Source organism: Dendropsophus ebraccatus, chromosome 11 (genome assembly GCF_027789765.1).
Source record: "Dendropsophus ebraccatus isolate aDenEbr1 chromosome 11, aDenEbr1.pat, whole genome shotgun sequence".
NCBI lineage: Eukaryota > Metazoa > Chordata > Amphibia > Anura > Hylidae > Dendropsophus > Dendropsophus ebraccatus.
Window position 1 is genome coordinate 3977624 of NC_091464.1, and position 11731 is coordinate 3989354.

Consider the following 11731-nt stretch of genomic DNA (forward strand, 5'->3'; position numbering starts at 1 on the left):
TCAATGACGGTATTGATCACGACACTTGTTCGGTTTCATATGTCTCATTTGATCGGGCGGTTGCCTGGGTGCGGCGGTGCGGACCAGGGTCACTAATGGCCAAAACGGACATTGAGGCGGCTTTCAGGTTGTTACCGGTGCATCCGGAGTGTTTTCACTTGTTGGGCTGTATGTGGGAGGGGCAGTATTATGTGGATTGTTGTCTACCAATGGGGTGCTCGATTTCTTGTGCTTACTTCGAGGCCTTTAGCACTTTTGTCGAGTGGGTCGTACGCGAGGAGTCGGGTTTGCAGTCCGTCTTGCATTACCTGGACGATTTCTTGTGCGTCGGCCCGGCAGGGTCTACTGTGTGTTCTGTTCTGCTACATACAGTCGAACGTGTGGCGGCTAGATTCGGCATTCCATTGGCACCGGACAAAACCGAGGGCCCGGCGACAGTTGTTCGTTTTTTGGGCATCGAGATTGACTCGGTTGCAATGGAATGCCGCCTACCCCAGGATAAGCTGAGGGACTTAAGAACGGTAGTGGGCTATTTTTTGGGTTTGCGCAAAGTGCGCTTGCGCCAGCTTCAGTCCTTGTTGGGCAAATTTAATTTTGCCTGCCGCATCATGCCGATGGGGCGCATATTTTGCCGCCGCTTGGCCTCCGCGACGGCGGGCGTCCGTTCCCCCCTTCATTTCATCCGGTTAACAGCTAATCATCGCGCTGATCTGCAAGTGTGGTCAGAGTTTTTGAAGCGCTATAATGGCCGTTCGATGTGGATGGATGATTGGGTGGAAAATGTGGATATGGAGCTGTTTACGGACGCGTCAGGTTCCGTCGGTTTTGGTGCTTACTTCGCGGGAGAATGGTTTGCAGGAGAGTGGCCTGTGGTTTGGCGTGAGTGTGGCTTCAGCCGGAACCTGACTTTGCTTGAACTATTCCCGATTGTGGCAGCAGTGGAGGTGTGGGGATCTCGGTTTCACAGCAGGAAGGTTCGTTTTTGCTGTGACAACCTCTCGGTAGTCCAGGCGATTAATAGCTTGTCTGCCTCCTCTCCGCCCGTTGTTAACTTATTGCGCCATTTGGTTTTGCGTGGGCTTGAGTTGAATGCGTGGCTTTCTGCTCGTCACCTGCCGGGTGTTCAGAACTCCATTGCTGATTCGCTTTCTCGTTCACAGTGGGATCGTTTCCGCGAGTTGGCCCCGGGAGCGGATCAGCAGGGGAGGACCTGCCCGGATTGCCTGTGGAGCATAGTCTCAGGAACGCCTTCTGTCTGATTGAACGTGCGGTTGGCAGTTCTACATGGAAGGGTCGTGTGTTGGCATGGCAAGAATGGTTGCGTTTTTGCAGTACGGTGGGATCGGATGGTCTGAGTGGGGATCTTGTGCCGCTTTTGTTGATGTTTGTGGGAGATGCTTTTAGTGAAGGGATTTCGGTCTCAGGTTTGGTTCGAAAGCTTTCAGGTCTGTCTTATTGGTTTCGTTTGCGGGGAATGCATGATGTGACAAGGGACTTTGTGGTGCGGCAAGCGGTTGCCGGGTACAAAAAATCTAGAATGTCGCGGGATGTTAGACGACCGGTGTCTTTTAGTATTTTGGTGAGTCTCCTGGGCGTGTTGGATGGCTTGTGTACGAATGGTTTTGAGAGTGCGTTGTTTCGGGCCGCTTTTTCTTTAGCCTTCTTTGGGGCATTTAGAATCAGCGAGCTGATCAGCCGGTCGTGTCTGTCTGATAATGGTATGTTGTGTGCGGATGTTTCCTGGGCATGTGATCGGGTGTCCTGCTTGCTTCGCCGCTCCAAGACTGACCAGGCTGGGAGAGGTAAGACGGTGGTACTTTACACGGTTGACGGCTCCCCCGCCTGCCCAGTCCGTTGTGTGGGTGATTACTTGGGGTTGAGGCCCCGGGGGCGGGGCGGCTCCTTGCTCGTCCATCAGGACGGCAGGGCTCTGTCCCGTTTTCAATTTATTGCAGTATTCCGACAGGGTCTGGAGCGGCTGGGCTTGCCGTCCCGTGAGTTCGCCTCCCATTCCTTCCGGATTGGAGCGGCGACAGAGGCAGTCAGATGTGGTCTGGACGAGTGTGTGGTTCGGCGAATTGGGCGGTGGGAATCTTCACGGTTCCGCTCGTATGTTCGTCAGGATTTGCTGTGATAGCTTTGTGTTTTTTCTTCCCCATACTTGTATTCGTGTTGTGTGTTTTGTTTTTTAGATGGTGCCTGCTTGGTGTGGATACTCGGTCACTCATATGTGCGTCGTGGGGCCCGGCGTGCTGACATTCGACCCGGGGGCCGGCAGTTAGGCTTCCCACGAAGCGAGGCGCACATTCGATGGATCGGTATCGGGGGGATGTTGTGGCGGGGGGTTTTACCGGAAATTCATTTTTATGCCCGGTTAGATCGCGCCCCTGATATTTTAACATTGCATGTTGGAGGGAACGACTTGGGTGCCCGTTCCTCCAGGGACCTCATACGAGACATCAAATTTGATCTGCTTCGGCTGTGGTCCCTGTTCCCGGGTATCATCGTAGTATGGTCCGAGATGGCGGCGCGTTTTGAGTGGCGCCAAGCCCGGTCCGTGGATCGGCTCAATAGTGCTAGGGGGCGGGTAAATAGGGAAGTATCCCGCTTCGTGGCGCGTAATGGGGGAATTCTTGTCCGGCACAGGGACTTTGAGGTCCCAAAATGGGGATTTATGGACGGGGATGGTGTTCACCTCAACGAGGTCGGCATGGACCTCTGGTCGTCTAATCTCCAGGATGGCATTGAGGCGGCGTTAAGGGTGTGGAGGGACTCGCAACCCCAAGGAGTCGGGCTTGCTCGCGGTGGCGGAGGGGTGGTCACGGATGGCCCTGAGTGAGTTGGCTTCAGGGGCTCATTTAAAGTGATGGGAAACCCCTGTTTTGTTATCTGCAGTTCGGTTTGGGATTTGGTGCAGGTGGTTACCGCTTAAGCGGTTATTCTGAGGTTCCATAGGAACCAGGTGGATAGCAGTACATGGCATATTTGCCATCCCTGAGCCGGCGCGGTGCGACTGGGGGTTCTATAGATTACTCCGTTACCTCCCTATTTTGTGGCTATGTTTACAAAGTGCAATTGAAAGTTATATATATATATAATGTTTACAGTTATTTATGTTTTCTACTTAATAAAGAGGCTGCTGTGGCCAGTATTTTCCAATGTTACTCAGTGTGGTGTCCGTTATTGGGGTGGGGGTGGGCAGAAAGGGAACTGTTAAAGTGTGGGTAATGCTGGGTATGGGGTTTGTTCTTCTACCCCGTAATCTGCCTTACCCGGGTCATGTTACAGGAATCAATGAGAAAAGGATGCTGATGTGCAGCCCGGCGTGTGACCGACGGCCCCATTGACTTGGATGGGCAGGAAATACGTTCTGTTCATCTGGCCGGCAGATACTTCTTTGTGCAGGATCGGGTCTACCACGCTTCTGAGTCCTGTACAAAAGAAGTATCCGCCGGCCAGATGAACAGAACGTATTTCCTGCCCATTCAAGTCAATGGGGCAGTCAGCCACACGCTGCACCTCAGCATCCTTTTTGCACTGAGTCCTGATGTGTAGCCCGATGTGCAGCAGGACACCATAGTGCCGCAGCAGGACACCATAGTGCAGCAGCAGGACACCATAGTGCAGCAGCAGGACATCATAGTGCAACAGGACATCATAGTGCAGCAGCAGGACACCATAGTGCAACAGGACATCATAGAGCAGCAGGACATCTCGGTGCAGCAGCAGGACATCATAGTGCAGCAGCAGGACACAGTGCACCAGCAGGACATCATAGTGCAGCAGCAGGACATCATAGTGCAGCAGCAGGACATCATAGTGCAGCAGCAGGACACAGTGCAGCAGCAGGACATCATAGTGCAGCAGCAGGACATCATAGTGCAGCAGCAGGACACCATAGTGCAGCAGCAGGACATCATAGTGCAGCAGCAGGACATCATAGTGCAGCAGCAGGACACCATAGTGCAGCAGCAGGACACCATAGTGCAGCAGCAGGACACCATAGTGCAGCAGCAGGACACCATAGTGCAGCAGCAGGACATCATAGTGCAGCAGCAGGACATCACAGTGCAGCAGCAGGACACAGTGCACCAGCAGGACATCATAGTGCAGGACATCATAGTGCAGCAGCAGGACATCATAGTGCAGCAGCAGGACATCATAGTGCAGCAGCAGGACACCATAGTGCAGCAGCAGGACACCATAGTGCAGCAGCAGGACATCATAGTGCAGCAGCAGGACATCATAGTGCAGCAGCAGGACATCACAGTGCAGCAGCAGGACATCACAGTGCAGCAGCAGGACATCATAGTGCAGCAGCAGGACATCATAGTGCAGGAGGACATCATAGTGCACCAGCAGGACATCATAGTGCAGCAGCAGGATATCATAGTGCAGCAGCAGGACATCATAGTGCAGCAGCAGGACATCATAGTGCAGCAGGAGGACACCATAGTGCAGCAGGAGGACACCATAGTGCAGCAGCAGGACATCATAGTGCAGCAGCAGGACATCATAGTGCAGCAGCAGGACATCATAGTGCAGCAGCAGGACATCATAGTGCAGCAGCAGGACATCATAGTGCAGCAGCAGGACATCATAGTGCAGCAGCAGGACATCATAGTGCAGCAGCAGGACATCATAGTGCAACAGGACATCATAGAGCAGCAGGACATCTCGGTGCAGCAGCAGGACACAGTGCACCAGCAGGACATCATAGTGCACCAGCAGGACATCATAGTGCAGCAGCAGGACATCATAGTGCAGCAGCAGGACACAGTGCAGCAGCAGGACATCATAGTGCACCAGCAGGATATCATAGTGCAGCAGCAGGACATCATAGTGCAGCAGCAGGACACAGTGCAGCAGCAGGACATCATAGTGCAGCAGCAGGATATCATAGTGCAGCAGCAGGACATCACAGTGCAGCAGCAGGACACAGTGCAGCAGGAGGACATCATAGTGCAGCAGCAGGACATCATAGTGCAGCAGCAGGACACCATAGTGCAGCAGCAGGACACCATAGTGCAGCAGCAGGACATCATAGTGCAGCAGCAGGACATCATAGTGCAGCAGCAGGACACCATAGTGCAGCAGCAGGACACCATAGTGCAGCAGCAGGACATCATAGTGCAGCAGCAGGACACAGTGCAGCAGCAGGACATCATAGTGCAGCAGCAGGACATCATAGTGCAGCAGCAGGACACCATAGTGCAGCAGCAGGACATCATAGTGCAGCAGCAGGACACCATAGTGCAGCAGCAGGACATCATAGTGCAGCAGCAGGACATCACAGTGCAGCAGCAGGACACAGTGCACCAGCAGGACATCATAGTGCAGGACATCATAGTGCAGCAGCAGGACATCATAGTGCAGCAGCAGGACACCATAGTGCAGCAGCAGGACACCATAGTGCAGCAGCAGGACACCATAGTGCAGCAGCAGGACACCATAGTGCAGCAGCAGGACATCATAGTGCAGCAGCAGGACATCATAGTGCAGCAGCAGGACATCACAGTGCAGCAGCAGGACACAGTGCACCAGCAGGACATCATAGTGCAGCAGCAGGACATCATAGTGCAGGAGGACATCATAGTGCAGCAGCAGGACATCATAGTGCAGCAGCAGGACATCATAGTGCAGCAGCAGGACATCATAGTGCAGCAGCAGGACACCATAGTGCAGCAGCAGGACATCATAGTGCAGCAGCAGGACATCATAGTGCAACAGGACATCATAGAGCAGCAGGACATCTCGGTGCAGCAGCAGGACACAGTGCACCAGCAGGACATCATAGTGCACCAGCAGGACATCATAGTGCAGCAGCAGGACACAGTGCAGCAGCAGGACATCATAGTGCAGCAGCAGGACATCATAGTGCAGCAGCAGGACATCATAGTGCAGCAGCAGGACATCACAGTGCAGCAGCAGGACACAGTGCAGCAGGAGGACATCATAGTGCAGCAGCAGGACATCATAGTGCAGCAGCAGGACACCATAGTGCAGCAGCAGGACACCATAGTGCAGCAGCAGGACATCATAGTGCAGCAGCAGGACATCATAGTGCAGCAGCAGGACACCATAGTGCAGCAGCAGGACACCATAGTGCAGCAGCAGGACACCATAGTGCAGCAGGAGGACATCATAGTGCAGCAGCAGGACATCATAGTGCAGCAGCAGGATATCATAGTGCAGCAGGAGGACACCATAGTGCAGCAGCAGGACACCATAGTGCAGCAGCAGGACATCATAGTGCAGCAGCAGGATATCATAGTGCAGCAGCAGGACATCATAGTGCAGCAGCAGGACACAGTGCAGCAGGAGAGGTAACAAATATACTTTATTTACTATGTACAGCAAGGTCTACACGGACATCACTAATGATATAAAGCACAAGGGCTGCCTGTTCTCCTAATGATACATGGAAGAATGATGGGATTGGAAAAGAGATTCACATATCAGATGGAACAATGTGCAGGGAAGGAAGCTAGATAACCAAACTCCATCACTAACAATGGGATGAAGACAGAGAATGGGAATTGCTGCCGATTATCCGCAGTACAGATGAGGAAGCACACAGCCTGGAGCGTGCGGATAACAGCACATAATGGCCAGGAGGAACAGCCATCAGTCTCTACATGATTTTTTTTTTTTTTTTTTTGCTGGACTCCCCCTTTAATGATAAAGGGGGAGTCCAGCAAAAAAAAAAAAAAAATCTTTGAAATTATCTGGTGCCAGGAAGTTATACAGATTTGTTTTTTACTTCTATATAAAAATCTCCAGTCTTCCAGTACTTCATCATTATCACAATCTATATCACCTCAGGAGAACAAGTACCATCATCACCATCTATAACACCTCAGGGAGAACTACAAGTACCATCATCACCATCTATAACACCTCAGGGAGAACTACAAGTACTATCATCACCATCTATAACACATCAGGGAGAACTACAAGTACCACAAGCTACCTTGTCATGTCGTTCCTGTCATAGAGGGGAGACCGCTGGGTCAGGTGTCCCTTTGCCAGACAGGAGATAACCCCTACACTGGGACACAGTGTTACTGGTCTATACACCCCCTGCAAAAGTGGTAATAAAGTTGTACCTAAGATTTGCCACTAGATGTCGCTACTATTTGTACATGTACTTGTATATTGCACAGCTGTAGTGAACAAGGGGTTATTGTTTGTTGGTAATCTGTGCACCAATAAGAGCTCTTTTCTGTTCTCCACCTATCTCTATTCTCCTTTCTTTCTCTGCACTCTTCTCCTCCACCACTCACAGGAGGTATTACACACCCTGTAGGATGTTGTCACATGGGGAGAGGAAGTGTTAGTCTTAGTTAAGTCTTGGTAGAGAGAGGACGCATGACAAGATGGTCCCAGCTGTAATCCAGCTGGGCCCTGGCCCTGGACAGAGGTATGGGAGACACAGAGACTCTTTTGTACTGCAAAGCAACACTTACCCTTATTGTGCAATGCTAAACCACACAGGAGAGGAAAGAGGACAAGTCAGAGATCCCCCAACCCACGCCGTGAACATTTCTAACAGTGCAGGACAGTATCCTGAACCAATAGGAACTGTTCCGGATAGAGCAAAGTTGCTACAAGCCTACATATCTCGCAGCGCAGGAGTAACCAGATAAACTTGGCCACCTTGCTCAACTCACTTAAAGTCTGGGGCTTGGGTCACCCAACACTGTAGGGCAACAGGTGGTACAACGTCAACAAAGGTTGAAACACGGGCACAAGTAGTCTTTTATTTTCAAGTATTCTTCAGTATTCTACTTCTTCTTCTAGAGTTCCGGTAGAGCACACTCTGTGCTGAGAGTCCCAACCCAGGGTAAACTCCTCTCTACTGCTCTAAACTCGCTCTACTTCTCTACTTCTGCACAGCCAACTCAGCACAGCTCTTCTGCTCCAAAAGCGCTTGATGCAGATTGTGTCTAGTCCTGTCAGAAGTCTATGAGCAGCTACTGTATAGAGCATTCTCCAAGTAAAGATTTTATTTATGGTAACTGGACTGTTCCGAAGAGATAGGGGTGCACAGCAGGAATATTCGGTGCTATTTGCGGACGGATATTTTATCCAAACATAATCCAATAGAAAAAATCCAAAGCACTCGTTTTTCATATGCAAAAAGTGTTCATAAGTTTATTAATAGCAAAGGGTAAGGCCAGGAAAATAACAATGCAAGACAATAAATGGTTTATGGCTTGTAGCGACTGTGGATGTTTCGATCCTATCCAGGACCTTTATCAACGTCGCTGTGAAGAAAAAAATACGTCTGTAAGTAACCAAATATATACAGTGGTTGATACATGTATGTGAGTTCTGTCATAGATGAAGTTATAGATGAGATGACAAGTGGTGAGACTATTATAATGATATCAGTAGTGTAGTCCTAGTGTGGGTAAGTATACTATAATATGTGTAGACTGTGGGCTGGATATATGTTGTAATATCATGTATATGTAATAGGATACAATACAAATATTACAGTAAGCAAAGCAGAAGTAGGGAGAGATGTCGCAGGTAGAAAGCATACCAGAGCAGATGCAATGCATATTGAACAGAATAAAAAACAATACAGAGTCATTAATCAGATATACGCACAATATGGTAAAAAGCATGCTATAAAACAATGGGTATGGGCATGCTGGACAGTATGGGGGACATGGAAGGAGGGTAGGGTAACATGGAGGAGGGGCAAACCGGGCGGGAGTAGGAGAAGCAAGGGTTAAGTATAGAGTCGGGGAGAGTGGAGCGATGCGGTCCGAGAGAGTGCTGGTGGCTAACCTGTGGTATGGTCTGACGGGGAGCACTCCTGGCGCTATCCTGGGGCGTATCAAGCGCTGTGTGAGGATCATGGCTGTATGCGGGCTTAAAAACACTAGGACCGCAAGTTCGGCGCGTCACTTCCAGTGCGCGTCACCATGCGTTCCACCGTGGAACGCATGTCGGAAAAACACGCATGCGCTCTCTGTGCGGGATCGTAAACTGTAGAAAGTAGCTCAAGAAGTCTACAGGAGTGAAGTAAGGCAAAGGGGAGGAGCTAATCTGATGTGTGTATATGGGATAGCTACATGGAGGAATGTGTGTCCTATGGAAATGAGGTCTCCATATATCCAAATAAATATGTATGTCTGGGTCTGCATGTAATGTACTAGAATGGAGGATCGAGGGTGAGGTAGAGTGGACAAAAGGAGGAGGGAGAAAAAAAAGGGGGGAAAAAGAAGAGAGAGGGAGTGATAGAAATGGGGGGGGGGAAGACATAGAGGATAGATGGAGAGGTATAAACAAAACAAAGAAGGGGAAAACAGGGGGGGAGGGAGGGAAAGGGACAAGATATACACAGGAAGGTAAAAGGGTGGGAGGGGGAAATCCTACTACCTCACAGGTTCTGAGGTTGGAGTGCTTATGGGACCTAGGAGGCAAGGCAACAAAATTGTCAATGCACAGAATCACAACATATGATAATAGTATAATACAGACTCATATTCTCGATTCAGACCGTTCGGTGTAAGAGTTTGTAAAGTGTGGATCCAGTAGGATTCTCTTCTCCTCAGTAATAGATTCATGTTGCCGCCCCTGCGGGGGTAGGTAACCTGTTCCAGTATCTGGAATCTAAGTTGCGCAATAGTGTGTCCTTTGTCATGAAAATGTTCCGGGATCGGGAGCCACGTCTTCTTACAGCGAATCGTCTTTTGTGGCTGCTGATCCTGTCTTTGACCCGCCGCGAAGTCTTACCAACGTAGGCGAGACTGCAGGGGCATTTAATAAGGTAGATCACATTACGGCTGTTGCAAGTGTGGTGTCCTTTGATGTTAAACGATTTACCCGTGTGTGGGTGTGTGAATCGGTCTCCTTTGATGACATTGGAACAACACATACAGCTTAAACATGGGAAGGTGCCGTTATTCTTGGGATTAAGTAGAGTTTGTCTGGGATTTCCTTTAAAGCTACCTACGTCTGCCCTGATGAGAGTATTTCGGATGTTGGGTGGGCTCTTAAGGCACATCAGGACCGGTTCGGAGAATTCCTTGATTTGTGGATAAGACCTACTTAAAATGGGCCAATGCTTTCTCACCACCTGTTGTATTCTTGGGATTATGGGGTGTAACGTTTGGGAGTGGGGGGTTGAGGATTTAGGCATAGGGATTTTTCTTTTTCAAGTAATGCCCTGGGGTATCCCCTTTCCTGAAACTTGTTGGACATGTTGTCAAGGCGTTGAGGTAGGAGTGTGTCGTCTGAGACTATTCTGGAGACCCGTTTGTATTGGGATCTGGGAAGAGATAATTTAGTGGCTTTGGGATGGCAGCTTCTATAGTGAAGCAGGCTATTGCGATCTGTGGGTTTGGAGTATATATCTGTGGTGAGTAGGCCTTCGGTATTTTTGATCACTAGTGTCTAAAAAACAAATCTTGGTTGGTCTTGATGTACTGTAAACTGTAGTTCTGGACGGACATTGTTAAGGGCTGTAAAAAAATCCTCTCAATGTGTCTTCGCTACCATTCCAGATGCAGAACACGTCATCTATGTATCTATACCAACGTAGGGCGTGGGTTTGGAATAGTTGGTGGTTGTAGACGTGTTCTTTCTCAAATAGGGCCATGTAGCTGTTAGCGTACGGGGGCGCTACGTTAGAGCCCATGGCTGTTCCACATTGTTGTATGTAATATGTGTCACCAAATAAGAAGAAATTCTCATGTAGCACTGTATGTAGTAGTTCAATGCAGAATTCTATAGATTGGTTAGACAAGTCTGTTTCTGCAAGAAGGGTTTTAACCGCATGTATGCCCTTATCATGGTGTATGGAAGTGTAAAGGCTATTTACATCAAGTGTAACCAGGAGACTTGAGGGCGGGACTTGTTTAAGATTCTTGAGATTTTGTAAAAAGGATAAAGGATGGAGTGTTCTTAATCAGAGGTGTGATGATTTTTTCCAAAAAGATGGATAAGGGTGACAGGATCGAGTCTGTTGATGCTACTATGGGACGTCCTGGTGGTTTGTCCAGGGACTTGTGTATCTTGGGTAACACATAAAAAACTGGTGTGATGGGATGTGGGTTTGTCAAAAATGATTGTGTTTTGCTGTCTAGGATTTTGTTTTGTACGGCTTTGTATATTCATGATGCGGTTACGGATTGAAGGAGTGGGGTCATGGGGCAATGGTGTGTAAGTAGTTGTGTCTCCCAGTTGTCGGTGGATTTCTGATATATAATCTAGCCGATCCTTGACAACTGTAGCACCCCCTTTATCCGCTGGCTTAATTTGTGTATTTGTGTATTGGATTGGAGTGACCTGAGTGCTTGTCTCTCAGATGCTGGAAGGTTATTGTGGAACCTCTCTGGGTGTCCTTAATGATGTTTCAGTTGCGTGAAATGTTTTCGGAGGATTAAATGGGCTCCGATTGCGGAGACCCATGGTAGTGATAGACAGTTGAGAAACACACTAGACACGCCAGAACTGAGGTTGGGTGGTTAAAGAACCAAAATGTGTCTTAAGTATTAAGGTTCTATAAAAGTTATTAAGTTCTTGTTCTAACAAAAAGGTGTTGAGTGGGCAGGTAGGGTAGAACGACCGGCTTTTCTGGAGGACCTGTAGTTCTGCGGGGGATAGGATGCAGGAGGAGATGTTGACAACCAGGTTCGTGGGCTTACCTGGGACCGGGTCTGCATTCTTGGCTCGTAGTCTCTGTTGCCTCTTCCCCCGCCCTCCTCGTCGG